Below are 23,422 nucleotides of genomic sequence, written 5' to 3'. Positions count from 1 at the left end.
ACTATGTGAACTGGATCTGTTAACAATGAAAAACATAACCGTTCAGGAGTTGTGAACGATGTAGCTATTTGAACTGCAGTTTTAGGGCACGTTAGACTAGTGGAAAATTCACAATACTGAGTTATCTCGAGAATCAGGAATTAATAGTACAAATGTTTTCAGGATCCTTCATAAGTACAAATTTCATCAAGATTAGACTAGTTCATGAATTGAACGAAGATGATTTCGATAGACGTATCGAGTTTTGTGAAAGTCTCACTGAACGGATCAACGAGCATCAGAATTTCTTGTTTCAAATGTGTTTTTCGGATGAATATACGTTTAGTTCGAATGGAAAGGTGAATCGGTAAAATTGTCGATATTGGACTGAAACGAATCCTCATTTATACCGTTGAGTTCATACCCAACGACCTCAAAAACTGAATGTTTGGAATTTTGGGTGACTACATCATAGGACCTTTTTTATCAATGATAATTTGACTAGTGATAAATATTTGGATATGTTGGAGAATCAAATAATACCGTGCATCAATAGGGCAATTGAGGAGGATATAAATTTATTCGAAAACGAAATAGTTTTTCAGCGGGATGGAGCACCTCCTCATTATGCAGCTCCAGTGCGACAATTTTTGGTAGAAAAGGTCCTACAGAATGGCCACCAAGGTCTCCGAATCTCAAACCTGTAGATTTCTTTCTATGATGTGAATTGAAGTCTGAAGTGTATCAGATAGAATCGACAACATTAGAATATTTCAGAGAGATTTTCATGAGGGACTGCAGAAAAATAACTCTCGAAATTCCCAATCATGTGAGGGCGACAATGGAAGCTCGTTTGTACCTTTGTAAGGAAGTTGGTGGAAAGGTTTTCACACATTTACTATAGAAAATGTTTTTCTCCTCATTTCAGTCATCAGATTTTGATTTGAAATTCACTAAAAAATCTCTTTTTCTGATTTATTGCTTCCATATTTTCTCTTGAACGAATATTTCAAAATGTAGTCTCCTGTATAATTGTTGACTTCTTTTTTTATTTTTCCTGCAAATCATTGTTTGAAAAGTAATTCAGGATGGCTCGTTTTCAAATCAAATAATTTGTAGCTCCCGAACCATGAGCTTAAGACCATATGTTTTTTTTTCAAAAATAACCGCATCAACCGCGAAGAGTTATTAGCGGAGAAACAATCAGGTATAATTATATTTTATGTAATATATGAATAGATTTCAAAAAGGTTACTGAAGAGTTCAAGTTCACCACGTCTAGGGCAGAATTAAGATCACTGGGAAGTCTTGCTTCTTGCTTTTCATATTCAAAAACTGGGCACTCCAGGATAATGTGTTTCACAATGTTGATCACACCACAAATATCACACTCCGCAGCATATTTTTTCTTCATGAGTTGTTGGTGTGTTAGTCTTGTGTGTCCGATTCTGAGGCGAGTAAGAATGACTTCATGTCTTCGTTGGGCTGATTGGTAGTTCTGGAAGCACATATCGGGATTTATCTCACGTGATTTATTTGAGTCCATGGCCATCCATCTATTTTTCCAAGTACTTGCTATTAGTTTCCTCATGTTTTCTATGTATTCTGAGTGGGAAATTTGTTCAAACAGTGTTGCGGAAGGAGTAACTGTAACATTGCGAGCGACTGCATCGGCTTTCTCATTGCCTCTGATTCCAGTATGAGAAGGTATCCAGATTAGTTTAATACATTTTTGATTCTGCATTAGTTCGGATATCCTTTCCTTCAAACGGACAAGTAGTGAATTCTTTGGGTATAACTGTCTGATTCCATGAATTGCGCTGAGAGAATCGGTGATAATAACAGAGTTGCCTTCCAGTCTTTCACAGTGTGCTACGACTTGATCTATGGCGTATAATTCACATGTATAAACACTACAGATTGACGGCAGATGGTAGGCAAGCTCTGTATCTCTTGTAATGACGGCTGCTCCCACACAATCAGAAGATTTCGAAGCATCTCCCAACCAGCAAAGTTGTTTTATAATTCCATGGTGTTGCAACAGTTTTATTTCATTAGTATTTTATAATTACTTCCAAAATACTAATTGATTATATTAGATGATCAGTGACCACAATACAATTGTAAGCAATGAAAGTGTTTTATAAATTTGTCATAGAAACGTTTATGAAATAAGATTAAAAATCCATTATGGAATAGTCAGGAAATTATCACAGAAACGTTTTTGCAACTATCTTATGAAACTTATTTTCCTATAAAAGTGAATTGTTATGTAGCAGTTTTATAACACTTTTCTGCGAGATTTTTATGATAGTTATAAAACTATTTCAAGCTTATTTTATAACTGTTTCTTGTAGCTTTAATGAAATTATTTCATTAGAATGTTTTCAGATACTATTTTATTTTCATTACCATATTGTCACTTCAATGATAATTACCCAACTATTTTATAGTATGGTATATTAACTACAATTCAAAAACACTAATATAACTGTTATAAAATCAAATTGCTTTTGTTAATATATATTTGCTGCCACCAAGAATAAAATGCAGCATTTAAGAACAACCAGCTGACATCGATTCATAATCACAGTTTTAAAAATTCTTCAAAATTTTAGTTATGTTCAGTAAGAATATTTTCGTTTAGTTATTCAAGGAACACCATCGATATCGTGGTGGGAATTAGTTCTTCAGCAACTTCTAAATATTTGATTTTTATTGAGTATAGGTACCCCATAAATGAATTCAATATTTTTAATTCATCCTTAATTTTAGACACTATGATATGCATATATATGTATATATATATATATATATATATATATATATATATATATATATATATATATATATATATATACAATATATATATATATATATATATATATATATATATATATATATATATAATATATATATAATATATATATATATATATATATATATATATATATATATATATATATATATATATATATATATATATATATATATATATATATATGTTATACTTTCAATTCAATAATAATTCCATTGTGTCGATACTGTAGTGGATTTTGCTGTTTGTATCCCGAATATATAAATAAAAATAAATAACTCAAAGGCGGCCATTTTGAACATTTATTGGGTGTTTGAGGTGCTTCAAATAGACAAAGAAATGAATTGGTGTTCCATAAAAAAAACTTTCTGGAAGCTTTGAGTCGCCCTGTATATTGGAAATACTGAAAAAAACACTTTCAACTATCCCACCTAACCTAGTGCTTCAATTTTTTTGCGAAAAACAGGAAAAGATTATTATAATGGTTAAAACCCGTCGTTTAGCCTTTATAATCGATAAAAGAAACTTTTTAGCTAAAACATCCTGACAGATAATATTTATCCAAACTGTATGTGAGGAATCCTTTATTCATACAATCACTTTTGTAGAAACCTACAGCTTTAAAAGTAGTCCGACTCTGCCGCAATACTATCACTCCCAGAACTAAGTGTTTCTTAACAGTTTAATGGGGGTAACATAGTAGCTGAAATACGTTGAAATGCTTGCTACTGATACCAATTATTTTATAGAACGACGCCATTTTGAATGATAGCGATCCGGGATACTGTGTCCAATACAAATTTACTTCTTGCGCCTTCAAGAAAACTTTTTTACCACTTTTTCATTTTATTGTTATCGTTTTCGGCTGTATTATATTTCATAACGCTTACTTGGAACTACTAAAAATCTCTTATAAAACTGTCTTCTGATTATTTCATAAGTATCGCTTAAATATGTTGCAAAAGAGCAGTAAGGGAAGTCTTCACAAAACTACTTTTGAAGAGTATTAGACAAATTTTATAGTAACTGCCAAAATGTTCATAAAACTGTTTTGTAGTTTTTGTAAAAGGCCTTACAAAATATTGATAATAACTATAATGTTTTATAAAACGGTGCCAATTTCCTATTTATAGCAGTTTTATAAACACATTGAAAATATTTCTGGGAGAAATATAGTTTTATAATTTGTTTCTCCGAAACGTTTCCGCAACTATTATAAAATACGAACTTGCTAGTTGGGCTGTGTATAAGTGATTGTATTCCTTGTAGTTGGAGATTATTTCTGAGAAAATTTTTTGGATAAAACTTGGTGTGATATCATTTTTCCAGTGGATGGAAATTGTTGCGAAACAATATATGGTAATCCATTTGAAAAAAATTGGTGATATACTCTGGAGGTGCGATAGAGGAAGTAATATCAAATGTGAATATATCCAAATATAGGTTTTTCGTTATTCATCTGTCGCCCCCAAACAAACGACAACTCTTAGAAGTTGGGAAATTTGTGCGAACTAAGGACTAACGACTACCTTTTAACGTGTCATTCCTAACACTGTCCCCCTGTATACTATGGTTGACGTGTTTTTTATATTTCTTGCAAATCATTGTACCAAAATTATTAAGGATGGCTAGTTTCAAATGGAATGCACTGTGTATCCATATACACATATTCGATAACGAGAATAAAAAATTGATGAAAAATGTTGTTTCAATGTGAAAATAACAGAAAAGTGTCACAAATATCACAATGAAGTTTCCTGTAGAATTTGTTGATGAATTTAAGGATATTCAGGCAACATAGGATCGAATATAATTATCAGAATTCCTTTACTTGGATAAGATAGTAACCAAACTAAAATGTATCACCACGACGATATTGCTAGACTATAAAATATGAATAGCCATCCATTTTGTCACCAGACTGTGTAATTTCTCATTCCTCACACTCTCCACACTCGAACAAAATCCTGATCGATTCAACAAAAACGACAGACAAGCCCGAATTCTGAAAAAACTCCTCTCTCACGTAACTACAAATGATCCTTGGCACTTGTTTTTCAGAGAGGGATATTCCACAGACGGGAGTGTTCTTAAGGAGACAAAGCTGAAATCCTCATGCTCATGAAATAACTGGAAAGTGCGAGTTTTAAGGGGATGTTACAGAGCAGCGAACACATCTTCAAGCACCACCCTTAATCGGTATAGCAGCGTTTCAATGTGGGGTGTAACTAATGGCGTTTCTCCAAATCTGGAGTATACTTAAAATTTAATAATGGATCAGATCAGTGGAAATCGATAATTCCTCCATTACTGTCGGAGTTATTCTTCCACAGACTGATTTGAATTCGCAGGAGAGTCAATTTGTGATATGAAAAATGTATGTAGTTCGGTGGTTTCAACGAACAAATAAGAGTGAGTGGTCTGTTTTTTGTCAATACTTCCGTCGTCTTCGATTTTCATTCCAGTCATTTGTATAAATTGCCTCTCAACCAAATCTGATTCGATTTTGATGATTATATAATCGATGGAATGATCGTTATCTGTATTAGAACACAAGCATTAGAACACAAGCAGTTTTGAATTTTCACAATTACTTACATGAAGGACTATGAGGGATTTCGAATTGTGTTTTGTGTATCATATATTCTTCATTACAATTATTGTCACAAGGAATAATATTGAATACATTTAATTTTTTATATAACGTTTCTTCATTTTTCAATTAACTATGTAATTCAATTAATGGTACAACTGGATAGTGATTATTTATTCGATTTTACTAACACCAAAATCATTAATTTTGAACCAGATTCATATAAAGAGGGCTGAAGGGAAAACTAGATAAAACAATAGTAACACGAAGATAAACATCAATACACTCAACAAAATTTATTGATTTTCACTAACCAAAAAAACCTGAGGACATCCTGTGATATTTGAAACAAAATAGATCAATATGATGAACAGAATTGACATTTTTATAATGAAATCTTTCAAAATTATCAACTTAAAAAATATATCCTAAATGAACAGGTACCTATGTAACTATTTTATCTTTCATTATGTGTATATAATAATATCTACAGCCCGCGATAAACATCATGAGCGAAAGCAAAATTAGAATTGAGTTTCCACCAGACCAAATCTTCAAATAACCATAAATAATAATAATAATGATGATAATGTTCATTTATGTAGGAAAGAAGGATACATAACAATGTAGTAGGAAGATAAAGGTGAAGGAATGAGTACTCGATAAGTGTTTTTCACACTTGTTTCGAGAAAATAAAATGCAATAAAACTTATAAATGGTAAACATACTAACTGACAATTGCGGAAATATGGAAAAATCCAATGACTATCAAACTTGTCTGAATCTAAAAATAAATATTTACAAATCATTCGCACACACGCATATACACATGTGTAACTATAAAGTAATACAATGGTTGATGCCTGTGAGTGGTATAAGATTGTTTGTATGACATTTTAATGTTTTAAGTGGTGTGTTAGAAATTATAATAGATAAATAAGGTAAAATGGACAATTCTGATGTAGTACCATATGATATGAGGTTATATTGCAAAGTATTAACAATTTTGTTCTCTCACGTTCATATAGTCAGTATATAATTAGTGAGTGATTAGTGAGAGGTGACCATTTGGCGGAATTTTGTCGTTTTCAGCTTGATTACAGGTTTCAATATGTTGAGTATATGTACGCTAGCTTGGCTGAATGTGTCGTTGTACAACATAATTACAAATTAGTGTTCCTCCCGCTATGTGGTTTTTTTGTGCTCCACATTGCGGACCTTCAATGGCCTCTCAGTTTCTCCGATATAGAATTAGTCGCACAACAGGTTATTCGGTAAATGAAATTCCTGGAATCTCTGTCTGCGTTTGGTGGCCTGGTTTCCGTGAGGCTGCTACGGATGGTGTTTCTGGATCTGAAGCAGGTTCTGATGTTGTACTTCGACCCAATTATTTCTATACTTTCTGACAAACCTCTGACATAGGAAAATTCAAGCACTGGTTGTGACGGCTCATCTTCATTGCGGGTTCTTACTGTCTTCCATGATGGTGAAACTTTAGCTTGAACACGTCAGGTTACGAAAATCAGACTAAAGCGCGGATTGCGATTCCAAAAATTGGATGGTTCGACTCATCAACATAACATCAAGTAGTCCCAAGCTGAGGTGATCCACAGTGACGAACACTACGTATCTCTACGCAGCCAAGCTATCGTAGAGGTCACGCAATATATGGAAACCTCTAATTAAGCAGAAAACAATCAATCGTATGCTCCCGCTAAACAGGTGAAATTGAGGAAAGTTAGGAAACGTCCTGGAATGGAAACATATTAGATTAGTAAATCACAAATAGAAGAGAGTAAATGACTTACTCACATGAAAGACACATTCACAAAGGCTAGTACACTGGTCCGAGTTGGTGACAGGGCCGAGAGAACTAAGGAGATGTTTGAAGGTGGTTGACAATGGTTCGTAGGGTATTTCATTGGTTCGAACTTGATTGTCTGATATGATATAAATTGATTTGAAGTCCCTGAAAGAATCTATAAAAAATTAAAAAAGGTTAGCTGAGAAAATAACAATTATATACATTTTTTTTGCTCAATAAAATTTTTCAGCTAACTATCAGGGATTTCAAATCAATTCATGTCATATTAGACGATGGAAGTCCGAACCAATGAAATGAACTAAGGATATATTTGTACACACAGTTGTTTGTGGAAAGTGGTTCTGATGATATGGCAAATACAAACGAAATCGTGAGGGATGTTGCTTTCCATGTGAAATCGTAACTGACGAGTTCAAACATGAGTTGGAACGATAGATGAACAGAAAAAATGGGTATGGGATCGCGTCTACACCTGTCTGTCTGTCTGTCTGTTTAAAATCTGTTTTTTCGTTAATCAGCTGTCGCCCCCATGTGAACGACAACTCTCAGAAGTTGAGAAACTTGTGCGAGCTGAGGACTAACGAGGTCTTACCTTTTAACCTGTGATTCTTTACAAGGTTGCAGAATCATTCCAGCTTCAACCAGATGAATTATCTCGAGAAAAATATCTGGTCGAAGCGGGAATCGAACCCACGGTCTTCCGATCGTGAGTCGGGCGCACTACCACCGCGGCGAATTCCACAACTACATTCATATTTTGTATATAATTCAGCAATGGTATACTGTACAACAAGTAAGAAAAACGACATAATTCTCACGAGCGCAGAAGTTTGTAGGCATGAGCCGAATAGTCTGGTTCACATGTACTCGATTTAGCTCTTTTTGGTGATATTTTTCAGCCCTGTCCCAAAATTACGACCAAGGTGTCATTCGATTCGTATTTTTGCCTAGAAAGTTTGAGGAATGGTCCGAAAACGCGCCGATAAAAATAACAAAAGTTATAAACAATTAAATGAAAAAAAAATGGGGCTTTAGTTTTTTCTTAATATTTCGGAAAATTATCAAAATTTTGGAAATTTTGAAAAATATTTGAAAAGATCAATGAATTTGCGTAAAAAAAGTCCTGACTCCCGAAACTGTATCTCTATTATTTATAATTTTCACAGAGCCCTGAAAATAGAGCCAAAAGCGGGTAGTCTGGCTTCCGCGCGCCTTTCGTCACTCTGACATAAAAACAAAATAAATTATTTAAACATATTAAATGTGAATATTAAAGAATGAAAAAATCTATGTAACGTTGGGATACATCAATAAACAATAATTCGCAGTCAAAAAATTTTTATTCCAATTTTAACGGTAATTATAAATTTGTTGATTAATAACTTTTTCTGAATTGAAAGTTGATATAAAAATCCCTATAATTATTAAACTAAAACCCTGGCATTTTTCCTTTGTTGAAGTTATCTTCAATAGGCAAAAAAATAGATTGTCGTTACCAAAATTAAAAAATTGTGATTTTCTATTTTTTTATTAATAATTGAAAGTTATAATTTTATAAAAAATACATCACAATTTCTATTTTATTTTTCATTGTTTCAATGTCTCATGGCTAAAAACTAATCAATGATATTTTTTTTTCGATTCTTTACAGCTATTGTTAATAAATTTATTATAAACAAATACATTGTTTATAAGCAATTCGAATTTTTTTTTCACATTACGTTAATGGAAAAGAAACATGATTCCTAACACGTTAAATAGAATAGAAAACTTCGAAACCTGGCAACTACCATAGATGATAAATGGAAAGACATTTCCAGCTGTTGTAGGTTAGTAACACCTGATATTTCTTGACTGTTTGTCAGGAAGGAAACAGAACTTTTACTAACAGTGTGATGATAAGAGATATCAGAAGCATGTTCTGACTGATAATAACCCATCTGTTGTTCTGGACCCATCAGATTAATCAAGTTGAACGTGGTACATAATTCATGATTTGGAACAAAAATGTATCTGAGCTATATTTATTTTCCCTCTATAGTTCCACATAAGTAACTCCATGAATGGATTACAGAATACTGACATCTACCATTAGCAAAACAGAATAGAAATTGATTATTAATGATGTATTTGCATAGTTCTGCCACTTCACGTTTTGAATATATCATTATACGAGTATTATTAGGTTTTTTCAAAAGTTTTGGCCGTTTTCAAAAGTCTACGTTGACTCCAGTATCTCAGTGATTACTGATTCAGTTCAAATGAAATAATTGCCGTTTGAATGAGTGAACTTTTGCCAACGTAACAGAAGTCATTTGATTCCGTTAGCATTGAAATTGTGTGCTTGGGTTTCGACGAAGTTGATTGCCGATAGTGCTACCGCTGAGGAAATCATCGAAGTACTCAAAAAGATGTTGGTCGGTACATTTCGTCGATTTCTTCACAAAAGGAATCCGCTGTGACGGTTTGCCCCGATTGTAGGAAGTTATAGTAAATTACACCAGCTGCTGACCACCGAACAGTAACCATGTAATTTTTTTATAGGATTCCGTCTTTGGGAAGTGCTTTGATGGCTCATCGATGTCCAACTACTGTTCTGAACGTCCAAAAAAGGATAGTTCTGGTTGTACAAGAGCAGAAAATAAGAGACTTCGAAACGTGACAGTTTATGTCGATCGTTCAAATCGCGGAACACGGGCTTTTCGACCTTCACTATACTTTCTGAACCATCAGAAAACGCATGGGAGCTAACGCCCAGTACTTCGGCCATCTCTCGCACTGTTTTTGATGAGTCAGTTTCCACCAGAATCCTCAAATCCTCGTACTGGATCACTATTGTTCGAGCACTTCGGGGCTTATCTACTAGGCTGATATTTTCAGAACAATATTTCGGAAACCAATGTCGAACAATGGGTTCCTTAATACTATTATTGCCAAATACCTGGTTAATTTTTGATTTCGGCAGCGCTTCGTTAAATCGCGATCGTTAAATTTGAATTCGCAACATATAGCGACATCATATTATAGTGATAGGCTGAAAAACGAATAAAAATTTAAATTTGGGAAAAAAATAGCAACAGAGAATATAGTAGAAAATTCTTTATCGATCAGTATACAGCATACAGGATATAATGAAGTAAATTTCCATTGAGCTATTGAGCAACAAAAAGACATGGCTTTGAAAGGGACGAAAGTTGCGAAACAACCTGAGATTTCAGACAGGGGAGAACAGAAATTTCATGAGAAAATTCACATTTTCATTATAGTAACTTTATTCCTAATTTGACAGAGATCAACTTTTTTACAAACACCCACTATCATCCCCACTACTTTCTCACCGATAAATTAACAATTGAGTAATGAAGGTGATGTTTTGATGATGAAGCCAAAAATATTATGGTTTATTTTTGTAAGTAATATCCATTTAGAAAGTCAGATACATTTCCAAAAGTGTAAACTTTCACAGAAAATGAATCCCTTTCACAGAATAAATCTTTCAAATGTTGATCAAATGCATTTGCAAACCATAATGTGTTTCAGTTGTTAGATAAAAATCCATGAACGAATTTCGAATTCACCATCATTCAGCACTTCCAGTGCACTGCATGCAATTGAACAAATTGGAATTTCGTTTCAACAAGATCGTAATTAAAATACACACATCGGTAAATTCTATATATGCTGGTGTCACTGCATTCACTGCTAGAAACGCGAATTCACGCTCGACTTCTTTCAGAATAACTGAACCAAAGAACGTTGCAGGTGTTGACTAGAATATCGAAATGTTATCATCAGGATATGGATGAAAATGTCGAAAAAGAATTTCGTGCAACAAAATATTCGCTTCTCTTCTGAGTCATCAGTTCCAAATTGATAGTCATTGAATACCTGATGAAAATCTATTACGTATTCAAGAAGCACCTTATTGTGAGACTTTTTCACGTTTTACAAAAACCGATCTTTCACGTTATGTGGAATGATTTAAAATAAGTTAGAGCAATTTTCGATATGCAATGTGACGTTTAGTCACATTGCAAATTCGACAATTCCAATGTTTGGCGAATATTTCGAAACGATTACGGACATTTTTGATCTAAAACTGGATTATTCTAGTTCCCCACGATAGAATTTTTCTGTTCAATTCTACCGATCTTGTAGGACATTCTGTTTCTAAGAGAACAGTAATGGGATCGGCGAAAAACCGGCCTTGATCAAAATCAACAACATGCATCTAACTTGATTTTTCAACAGGAATTGCAAATGCTATAATTTTATTCCAGCGAATATGTTTGAAAAAAAAGAAGCTCATTTTTCAGTGCAGTTATTTTGTGTTGGATCCATATAACCTTGGTTGACTGTATAGGGTGTGTCAACAAGATTCCCTCGGTCCATTGCTATCAGAGAAAGCAATATTTTGTTTTGCTCATTTTTGTTTGCAGTTATATCGATGAATACTATCTTTTGAAATTATTCTTTCGCATACTGGGTGATTCAGCCGAGCGTGGCCAACCAACGTTATATTTTTTTAAATGGAAAACCTAGTATATGAATACGTTATTCGATTCCATATATCTTTAGTTCTCTAGGAAATTTTTGTTTTTGAATTTTCACTGCGGCATTGCCTAGTTTTTCCAGAAAAACCTATTTTGCAAATAATATTTTTTCAATTCACCACCCGCATGTCTACAGCAATTAGGTGGATCTTTTCTAAAGTAGTATGATAATTTCCGAAAAGTCAACTTTCGGAAAAAATATATAAGTTATTCAACTTTCTCAAATGGAACACCGTGTATTTTTTCATTTGTATGAAATGTTTCAACATTTCACTACATTCTTTATCAGCGGTATACTTTACGAAAAACTGAATTTTACAAAATATACCCAATTTTAATAATTGTTGTAACCACAAACAATTCATTTATTTACGTTCACATACTCAATTTTTTTTTAATATGATCAATAACGCCTAATTTTTTATCGAATAAGGAGTCCAAAATATGTTCGAAATGGCAACCATTTTCTGCAATACCAAATGTCAGTCTTTTTTTAAACAAATTCTCTACACATTCCAGCATAACCTTTGGGAATATCCTGAAAACTCTAGTGATTCTTCGTTTCATGTCTTCTATGGATGTTGGAAGAGTTTGGTAGACAGTCCATTTGATATACCGCCATTAAAAAATTTATTTTGGTCTGGTGAGGTGATATTGATGGCCACACCACAGGCCTACCCCTACCTATCCTTTTTTGATTGAATTGATCGTTGAGGTATCCCCGTATTTCAGTTTTGAAATTCTGAGTCTTGTTCCATATGGAACACTAATAAATACGAAATATCAAGCCAAAAAAATCTTATATATTTTTTTCTAGTGAAATGCTCATCCAAAAATACTCTTTTTTCGAAAATTCCACCTCAAACATTCAATAACAAACGCTATCGATAGTTTGTTTTCCGTTGCATAATAATGCATGTTATGCCGACAGTTCCATTTTTATGAAAAGTCGCTTCATCAGAAAATAGCACGAAATAGAAAAAATAATTTTCTTGATCGATCTTTTCTAAGCCACATCGTCAAAATTGAACACGTTTTTCAAAATCTCTTCCTCTCAACTCTTGCTACAATTGCATTTGGTAAGGATGAAATTTACCTGCTCGTTTCATTCGAGACACGCTGGTTTGAGAAAATCCTGACTCCCTGCTCAGGTCTCGGGTACTCACATGGGGATTTTCAACAAGGTGAAGAGCAACTTGATATGTATTCTCTTCATTTGTTACAGGGCAGACACGTTCGAACTTTTCGTGATTACCAGTTCGACATTACCAGTTCTTTCAAATCTTGTTTTCGGAGCCTCAAATGTCCCTCCATCTGGTTGTTTTCTTTCGGGGTTCTATCTGATTTGTCTTTGTGAATCCTTGCTGCAAAAGGCAGTTTCCGTCACTTTCCCGTAAAGCATAGACCATTTGCACCATATCTTCCAATAAATAATTCACAATGAATTGATTCAATCTACACGCGAAAGAAACTTCAACACATGGCGTTATTGACAAATTCCGAGATTAATTTTTTGATGTAAGTCATGGATAACTGGGTTTTTAAAGAAAAAAGCATTATAAATGTTCTTTAGGTATTTTATGCATTTGTTAGTATTGAAAAACAAATTTGAGTAAGTGAACGTAAAAAAATGATTTTTTTTTTGTGGTTACAACTACTAAACTTTGGTATAATTTGTAAAATATCAGTTTTTCGTATAATAATAATAAACGCCTTTTATTGTTATTATAGTATACCAATGATAAAAAATGTAGTGAAATGTTGAAGGATTTCATACAAATGAAAAAATGCAGAGTGTTCCATTTGAAAGAGTTGAATTATGTCTGTTTGAAAAATTGCTTTCCCCAATAGCAATTGACCGAGGGAAGGAATCTTGTTGACTCACCCTGTATATGATCTTACAATTGGTACTCAGTGCGATACTTAATGGCATATGACTTCTGAAACGCGTCAACTGTTAATTCACTAAACCCACACACATGACCTAACCACTACGCTACTGACAATGAAGGCTGTTGCGGCACGAGCAACTGCGGCAAGTGTAACGCAGATATCTTCATCAATCAACATCACACCATCTACTTTATTCAGTAGGCCTCAAACGGGGGCATCAAACTCCTCCGAATTATAAAGTCCAAAGTGGGGTCGTGTTTCTCTTGATTATTCAGGAGTCAGAAGTCGCAAGAGTTTCGAGCAGCAAAAACTTCATCTCCTTGAATGTGCCAATACGCAATGAATGATGTCAGTTTCGAGTAAATGAAAATGAATTCCTCGGAATGAACTTTCCTTAATTCTCTCTGAAAGTGACTGCCTCACTTCACTGGGTGTTTTGTGAAGCAGTTTTTTTTCTAATTAGTGAAAGGAGATTCATCAACAGATTGTACAGTCAAGTATCTTTTTTGATGAACAATTTTACCAGTGAGAAGTAGAAATGTGATTTTCTGAACACAACCCTGATTTATGATAATGAATGAAATATGTTCAAAATATCTTTTTTCCTTTAACCAGCTATTGCACCCCTACGACAACCCTCAGAAGTCGAAACTTGTGCGAGCTAGGGACTAATGAGGTCTTACCTTCTGACGTGTGATTCCTAATACAAGTTGGACGATAGCAAGTGAGAATCGAGCGTTCAGCCTACGGCTTGAACCATCGACTCACACATCGGCCGATTGACTGAGTGAACAAAGCACCCACGTCGAACCGTCCGGCTACCGATCAACTGAAAATTCCAACACGACAATTCACAGCATACTAACGGATTTCCCAGCAGAGACTTCCAATTTTTGACATTTGATAACGGCCATTTGTTGAAGCCACATCTGTCAAATTAGTTGTCATCTGTTCAGTCTGTTTTGCCATATCACCATGGACAGATATAGCATTCAACAACACATGCAAGTAATAAAATTGTCTCAATAAAATAGGTGGATAGATTTGAGTCCACTGGTTCACTGGACTCAAATCAATCAACGAACATCCGTACGTCGACGAAACACTAGATCTGCCGAAAACAGCGCCGCTGTCTGTGAGAGTGTGCAGGAGAATCCAAGGCTGTCAATTTCTCGCCGCTCAGGAGATCTTTGCCTTTCGCAGACCACAACTTGGCAAATATTGCATTGTGTCTTGGGCCTGCACCAGAACAAAATCCAACTGACCCACGAACTGAAGGTAAACGACCAAATACAACGACATGTGTTCAGCTCAATATGCTCTGGTGCATGAATAATGCCATCGCCCTTGGTTGTCCTGGCTCGAAAGCCTTACAACTGGGTATATTTCCTCTATCCAGCTCAACCACTGCCAAGGAAACCTTCTCTTCAAATTAACGGGGTAAAAGACCCAACTTTATCAAACCAAAAATATTTTACATTTAAATAACATTGCATTAGAATTACAATAAACTCAAGTATAATCATTCTGCTAATTAATATACATTTATCATTAATGAATGGATCGTTCCTCTCCATATTTACAATATTCACACCAGGAAGCAAACATTATAGGTCAAGTCACGTTCTTTATTGCATACTGATGGTCGGATTGGAAAGATCGTCGCCTCTCCGGTATGTCCGTGAGCTAACCGTAACAGTAAGCTGACGGTTTGCTTTTCATCTGTCCCATTCATCTCGCACCACGCTCTCTGCCCATTTATTCGCGATGCGTATCCATTCACTATTTCTCCCATTTATATCTCTCAGTTGCATTCTACCCCTTTCTAGTTCCAGTATTTCTTTTCATTCTCTCCAACCAACCTTGTCTCCGTGCGTGCATCTCTCAAGCACATGACCTGCCGTTTCAGGCTCCCCCCACCCACATGGGCAAGGCACCTCCGGTCCCAGGTTGAATCTAGCTAGATAATTCGGAAAGTAGCCTTGCCCTGTGAACAATTGAACAACCTTTCTCGACAGATGCAGTGCTTCATACCCGACTACTCTACAATATTTGTAAAGCAGTTGCTCTGTCATTCCGTTATCCCATTCTAGCTGCCATTCTTCCTTGATTCGCTCTTTCATCCTTTTTCTCTCTTCATTCTTATCGCTCATTCTTCTTACCTCCCAGGTAACACGGTCTTTACCAATACCTTCAGTGGCCTCTTCGTGCGCCTGCTTGTTTCCGATGTTATCACTTTGATGTCCTCTGCGCCATACTATTTCAAACCGTACTATCATCTCTTTCCTCTTTGGATTCTTGATACTCTCCTGTTCCTCACCCGTACTGCTTTCATTCTTTCCACTGCTATGGCGGAATCGCTGACAATCCTCATTCTTCAATTCATACTCCATATGCTGACCTCTCTCTCTTTATCGCAATCATTACGGCTTTATTCACGCTGTTCTGTTCGAGAATCCTCTCATTTCCTAGAACCCACTCGCTCTCATTCCTTACATACGCCCAGCCTATGCCCATTCGTCTGTCATCCATTCTCGCTCCGGCGTCCACATATACTTCAGTCTCGGGCAGTTGGCAATATCCTAATTTCCATCGAAAAGTCATCTTCAGCGATGAAGCCATTTCTGGGTGAATGGGTACGCGAACAACCTAAATTTTTGAGTTTGGGACGATATCAATCCACAGGAGAGCTTAGAGCATCCAATGCATTTTAAAAAAAATCATTGTTTGGTGTGGAATTTGGGCTAGCAGCGTCATCGGTCCATATTTCTTCGAGAACGACGTTGACCAGGCCATTACTGTCAAAGGCGAGCACTATAGTTTTGTTCTTTCTGCCTGGAGTAGATGATCTGGACACCAAAGGCATGTGGTTTCAACAGTACGGAGTTACGTGCCACACAGCTTGTGCCACATTAGATATTCTGCACGACCGATTTTAGGGCATTGTCACCTCATGTGGAGGTGATGTGAACTGGCCACTGGGATCATGTGATTTGACTGTGTAGACTTTTTCTTGTGTTGTTTTCTTAAGTAATAGGTGTATGCAAATGAGCCGCGTACCACAGCGGTCCTCAACATAACCCATGTCATTGGTTCAATTCTACGGAAGCGTAGAAGGACCAAAGATTTTTTGTTCATTTGATTCACCTTTTTTCGACTGGACTATTATCTCGTAATTTCAATTTTTATTTCGCAATTTCGACTTTCATCTCATAATTTCGACTTTTACCTCGTAATTTCGACTTTTACCTCATAATTTCAACTTTTATCTTGTAATTTCGACTTTTATCTTGTAATTTCGACTTTCATCTCATAATTTCGACTTCTATCTCGTAATTTCGACTTTTATCTTGTAACTTCGACTTTCATCTCATAATTCCGACTTTTATCTCGTAATTTTGACTTTTATCTTATAATTTCGACTTTTATCTCGTAATCTCGACTTTTACCTCATAATTTCGACTTTTATCTTGTAATTTCGACTTTATCTCGTAATTTCGAGTTTAATCTGGAAATTTCGACACTCTCTTCAAATCACTTTGACAGTGCTCCAATCTCCTCATAGTGGTATATTTTTTTACGAAGAAATATGACAGAAACCGATTTTATTGAATATTCGAAGACCACTCATTTTTTTATTGAACGTTCGGGAATCATTCTGCTCCAGTTAGTTTTTTACGTCATTAGGTCTCTATGATTTTTCGAAACGAGGAGAAAAAAACCATAATACCTAAGAAATGAACATTGTATCTCTTCGAAGAATAACCGACAGTATTAATTGGTTGCCATTGCAAAATGTGTTTCTACATGACGTTTAAGATATGAATGTGTAGAGTATTCTTTCAAAATGTTAATAAATTTCTACAAGAAATTTCTTCAGTTGTAGTAGAAATTTCTTCAGTTGTAGTGAAAATCTGAATTTTAGATAAGTTTTGATGATGAAGTAATGATATTACTGATCAGATTGATTCACTATGATGAGAAACTGATATTTTTTTGGCCAAAGTCGACTTTATCCTACTCGTTCGGCAAGCATTTACTGTTTCAAAAAGGTACTGAATAATATTAATGCATACTTATCAATCTGAAATTTATTAACATAACATAATTAATTCACTTCTCAGGTTAATGTAAAAATTAATTGTGGCAAAAGGTATTGAAGAGCCTTGGGGCAAGTGTCTTAAAGGCGAAACATCGATGTATACCAGTGAGGATGACAGTGTTCTATGTTAGTGCAATTTGTTACCATTAATTTAAAGTAGAACTCATGTGAATGATATCTGATTTTTATTCCACAACGGATGTTTGAAATACAAACTGAGTAGGGAAAATTATCTTCTGTATAATTCAGTGTTCATATAGAAGTATTGGTTTCGAAAGAATTTTTTTCTTTCGTGTTATTCAATGTTTATATGAGAGTAGCTGTTTCAGTAGCTGTTTCTTTCAGTTTGTGTCTGAAAGTTACTTCTTTGCATGATCTACACATCTATGTATAGAGTTACTTATTTTCAAATTGTTACTTCCTTCCTTCCTTTGGATGATTCCTTCATTCTTTTTTTGTATCAAGATGGAGTAGTAGAAAGCCAAAAACTTTCTTTCCCAAAAATTATTCATTCCTAAAAATATAACCCCTTCAATTCAGATCTAGAGACATTGTGTAATGATTTTTTTCATAAAAATTGAACATAATTTCCAAAAATCTTCATCACAGGCTGTCCGGGGATATGTACACTTCGACGAAAAATGTTTGAAAGTGAATGATGGAATCTTGATGAGGTGATCTGTAACTCCATAAAGGGAAGGCATCGCATACAATATACTTGGTTGCCCTGCTGGAGCAACAGCATTTCTTGATTTCCGTATTATATGAATACTCCATTCAAAATATACTTGATCAAGATTACTCTGAAATAAAAATTATAATTGAAATTTCAATAACAACAACTTATCTCTTATTTGTACTAATGGTATGAAACAAAATTGAACTAGAGACTTGGGCGAAAATGATGCATCAAATAAATTGTCTTCTGTTAGGGTTTGAAATAAATTCATCCAGTATTGTGCATTATGTTTATGTGATATTGATCACCAAGATTCTATCCTTTGATTGTGCAAGCTTTTTCCATACAAAAAACATGGTCGATTTGTTGATTCAGTATATACTTCATGAAAGGCTTTTTGTATCCTCTCCATTACTTCATTTTCAGTGCCCATATCGATTCGTAAAGTTCTGGGACATCCTCCTCTTAAGAAATATCCTCCAATTACCTGGAAAAATTTGAATTCATGTGAAAAAATTTGAATCGGCAGCTCAACGAACATCAGAGAGAAATCTATTTGTATTATTCAATTCTATTGTTTTGATAATGACGAAATTGACGATGGTATAACCCTCAAAATTACAAATTTTTTCGAGTGTGAAGATGAGAAATAATAAATAGTGTGGTGAAATTTAATGAAATATCATTGACATGAACATCTTCAAAAATGTACATTGAACTGAAATATTTGTTCTTTTTTCACCATCAGTTCAAAATGATTATTGTTGAAATTATTGATTGATTCAGAGTTAATGATTATTTCTAACCTTAGACAACACAACAATCTCACGAACCTCCTGTTAACATCACCTTGTAGTAAATTATAATGCACTCAAGGAACCATATTTCTACTTTTGACTCAAAATTTCCAGATGTAAGTCGGAATTCCAAGATGAAAGTCGAAATTACGAGATAAAATTCGAGATTACGAGGTAAGAGTCGAAATTCCAACATAAAAGTCGAAATTATGAGATAGCAGTCGAAATTACGAGATAAAAGCCGAAATTATGAGATGAAAGTCGAAATTATGAGATGACAGTCGAAATTATGAGATAAAAGTCGAAATTATGAGATAAAAGTCGAAATTATGAGATAACAGTCGAAATTACGAGATAAAAGTCGAAATTATGAGATGACAGTCGAAATTACGAGATAAAAGTCGAAATTACGAGATAAAAGTCGAAATTATGAGATAACAGTCGAAATTACGAGATAAAAGTCGAAATTACGAGATAACAGTCGAAATTATGAGATAACAGTCGAAATTACGAGATAAAAGTCGAAATTACGAAATAAAAGTCGTAATTACGAGATAAAAGTCGAAATTTCGACTTTTAAGTCGAAATTATGGTGAATCAAATGAACAAATGATCTTTGGCCCTTCTACGCTTCCGTAAAATTCAGCCTAAAATATGCTATATTTCACACATAATGGCATCAATAGGTTTTTCACTATATCAAAGCTTCCCAATCTCCAAACAGGATAATTTCTAGTCAAGGATCCTATCTATATATGCATCGTGATATAAAATTTTTACCATGACAACGGGTATTAGTCTTTTGCAATTATTGGAAAGATGTTGGAAAATTTTTGACAATGCATCAATTTGCAGATTGAAGTGGAATTATTGCATAGACAGAGTATTCAAGGCCTAAGGCTTCATTTTGGGGCTAAGGAAATCTCTTTCTGTAAATATAAATGCTGTGGGAAAATGTGATTCCGTCCAAAAGAGCAAGGTTGATAAAGAAAATTCAAATGAGTATCATAGTATTATTTGAAAACATATTTTTTGTGGAGGAGTCATATGTTTTGCTATATCATGCATCTATGAAAACTTAACAAAGCTAAATCAACAGAAAATGGGCTGTATAAATATGTGTAATGGAAGCCAACCTGAAAAGTTCAGCCTGCAAAGTTACTTAGTAACATAAACCACGGTATGGTTCAGTTGGTCAGTAATTTGTATTCATGAATTTTGAATACAAACTAAGTGATGAGTGGAAAAATGTACTCAGCTTGGTTGATGTCTCGAGAAGTTCTCTTTCTTGAAGAGAGCTGAGTATATAGATTTCATTTTTCCAATGGTATGGACTTGTGGAATTGGCCGCGGTGGTATTGCGCCCGACTCACGATCGAAGGCCGTGGGTTCGATTCCCGCCTCAATCAGCCTAAGATGAAAAACAGAGGTTGCACCTTTTGGTGCAACCAACTGATCTTCAGTCTTTCCCGTTTATTTAATGTATCATTATGGGAATAAAGACCTATTATTATTATTATTATATTTTTCTCGAGAGAATTTATCTAGTTGAAGCTGGGATAATTCTGTAACCGTGTTAGGAATCACACGTTTGAAGGTAAGATCTAATTAGTCCTTAGTCTTAGAAGTTTCTCAACTTCTGAGAGTTGTCGTTCGTATGGGGGCGACAGCTGACTAACGGAAAAACAGATTTCAAACAGATGTTTTTTCAAACAGATATCAAATTTGAAGTTGAAATTTTCGAATACAAGTTAATTGATGAATTATTGATCTCTTTGGTGATTCCTACAACGCAGTAAATATTCGGACAGTTCGCCCTTTATTATATCACAGCAGATTCTCTGGTGTATCAGCTTCCTTTATATTCCAGATCATGGATGGGTCAAAAATGACAAAAATAGCAAGAATCAAAAATAACTTTTGTTAATCTACAATTAATAACGAACCTATCCATCATGGAAGTAACAAATTACATTATAATGTACCTGATGACGTCAAAAAAATTTACAAATGTATAGGTTTACGTATATTATATAGGATGAATATTCATTTTTTTCAGACAATATTGATTTATTCATTCATTTTTACTTTTCTCCTTTCATTCAGAGTAGTCCCCCTCAGTAGTCCCTCCCCTTCTCAATCATCGCAAAACGCAATTCTTTCATGGATCTTTTCAATGTTAGGAACTGGAAAAATCCCAGCGGGGCAAATTGGTGAATACGGTGGTTGAGGCATACATACAGTGTTGTTTTTTGGTCAAAAAATTACGAACAAGCAACGATAAGTGAGCAGGTGGATTCTCATGATGCAAAAGCCATGAATTATTTCCCCACAATACCGGACGTTTTCTTCGTATTGCTTCAAGAAAATACTCCTTATTGACCATGTAACAAGAACTTCTGATGCACTGCGCCACATGAAGCAGAGAATCATTCCCCAGAAGAAAATAACGCCGGCCGCCACTGGTAGCTATAAACCAATTGTGACGGGGCTAAGAGCGCGCTCAGTTCGACCGACATTTCGCGGCTGTTCGCACCGATTCGATGAAATTCCAAGGAAAGTTCCAGCGCCTTCGATTACCAAATATAAGCGAAATCCAAGCGATCCAATAAGGTGCTAGATATTCGAATAAGAGTTGAAGTTTGAAGTTGAAGAAGAGTTGAATTTGATAATTGTTCAGTGTAGTCAATTATTGGTAAACCCACGAGGAAAAACGTAACAGTAGTATATGAAAGATATAGAATTTTACATTTCTCACTGTCCTTCTCAATGGACAATGAAGTAGTAGTTTTTGTTAGAATATTCAGCGAAAGACATGGTTTTTCATCGATAGAAAGGAGTATCTGAACAAACTTCCTAAGGTTATGAGATATATTAGCTCTATATGTAGAAAATCTTCGCTCCACCATATATATATATATATATATATATATATATATATATATATATATATATATATATATATATATATATATATATATATATATATACATATATATATATATATATATATATATATATATATATATATATATATATATATATATATATATATATATATATATTTCTGTTCAATTTTTCATCAAGCAAACTGGTTTTCAGTGAATTCATTTGAATGTTCCTATTATACAAACTAACAAATCCAACTGACAGAATTATGGGGGGATATGTTTACGAAGATTTCACATCACCGATGTTTCTCATTAGGTTTGTTGAAAAAATGTCTTTGATGAATCGAATGAATTATCAATCAAATATGTATTTTCGCAAAAAAACACGAATTTCAATTTATTTTTCGAAAAAGTGTTGTTGGTGTTCCTTTTTGAAGGATTTTTACTTTGTGTTCATCATATCAGATATTATTTGATAACATTTTGTGATGTGCTGAAGACTTTTCGTGGAAGATTTGATTTTTCTGAAATAGTATGTTGAATGAGTTGAAGTTGAGTGACTTGATTGAATGGGATCCATGATATCAGTGCTGAAAACGATATCGCTACCTATTGAATATCCTTCGGGGCGATTCATTAGTGGAACGTAACACAGCTCACAATCACATCCATAATTATTCATAGGTGCTTCGTTTCTCCTCTTTCCGAGTCATTAGTTAAGCGATTACTCTTAATCGTGATGTCTCCTCTCTCAGAGATTTCAGATCGTTGCGCATAAATCCGGATTTGTGCCTTCAATTAGTGCATAAGGTTATACATTTTTGAAAACGCAACGCTAGTTTTTTCAGTGAAAATCGTATGGAAAAATTTTTTCAATAATTTTTCTATTTGATAAAATACAGTGTTGGATTTATCGAACGTCATGCTCACAGATCAATATAGGTTGATGAATGTAACAAAAATAATATTCATCTCCAAGGAGTATGATACTCCAGGAAACATTCTTTCGGGTGAAGAGCTCGTTCGCATTTCACGCATATCCAGTTTGCGTTTTTTCCACAGTCAGCACATCTTCTTTCCTTTTCGATATACCGTGGCAGATTTAATCAAACCTGACATCGGCAAGTGATGCTGGAGTGATTTGCCCTCTTTCTGATGCTTGGCCGTGAGTATTCATGGGAGAGGTGAATTTTTCGGAATAGCAGCCAGGCATTGACAACCGATACATCAAATAAGTACGAAAATATTGGCCACCACCATTTTCGCTGCATCATTCTTGTTCTATAATTCGC

This window comes from Leptinotarsa decemlineata, unplaced genomic scaffold, assembly GCF_025532065.1.
Source record: "Leptinotarsa decemlineata unplaced genomic scaffold, Ldec_3_MD MMD2_tig00002974_RagTag_RagTag, whole genome shotgun sequence".
In the NCBI taxonomy this organism is placed as follows: Eukaryota; Metazoa; Arthropoda; class Insecta; order Coleoptera; family Chrysomelidae; genus Leptinotarsa; species Leptinotarsa decemlineata.
The sequence above is the reverse complement of the archived record's forward strand: the minus strand, read 5'-3'. Positions refer to the sequence as shown.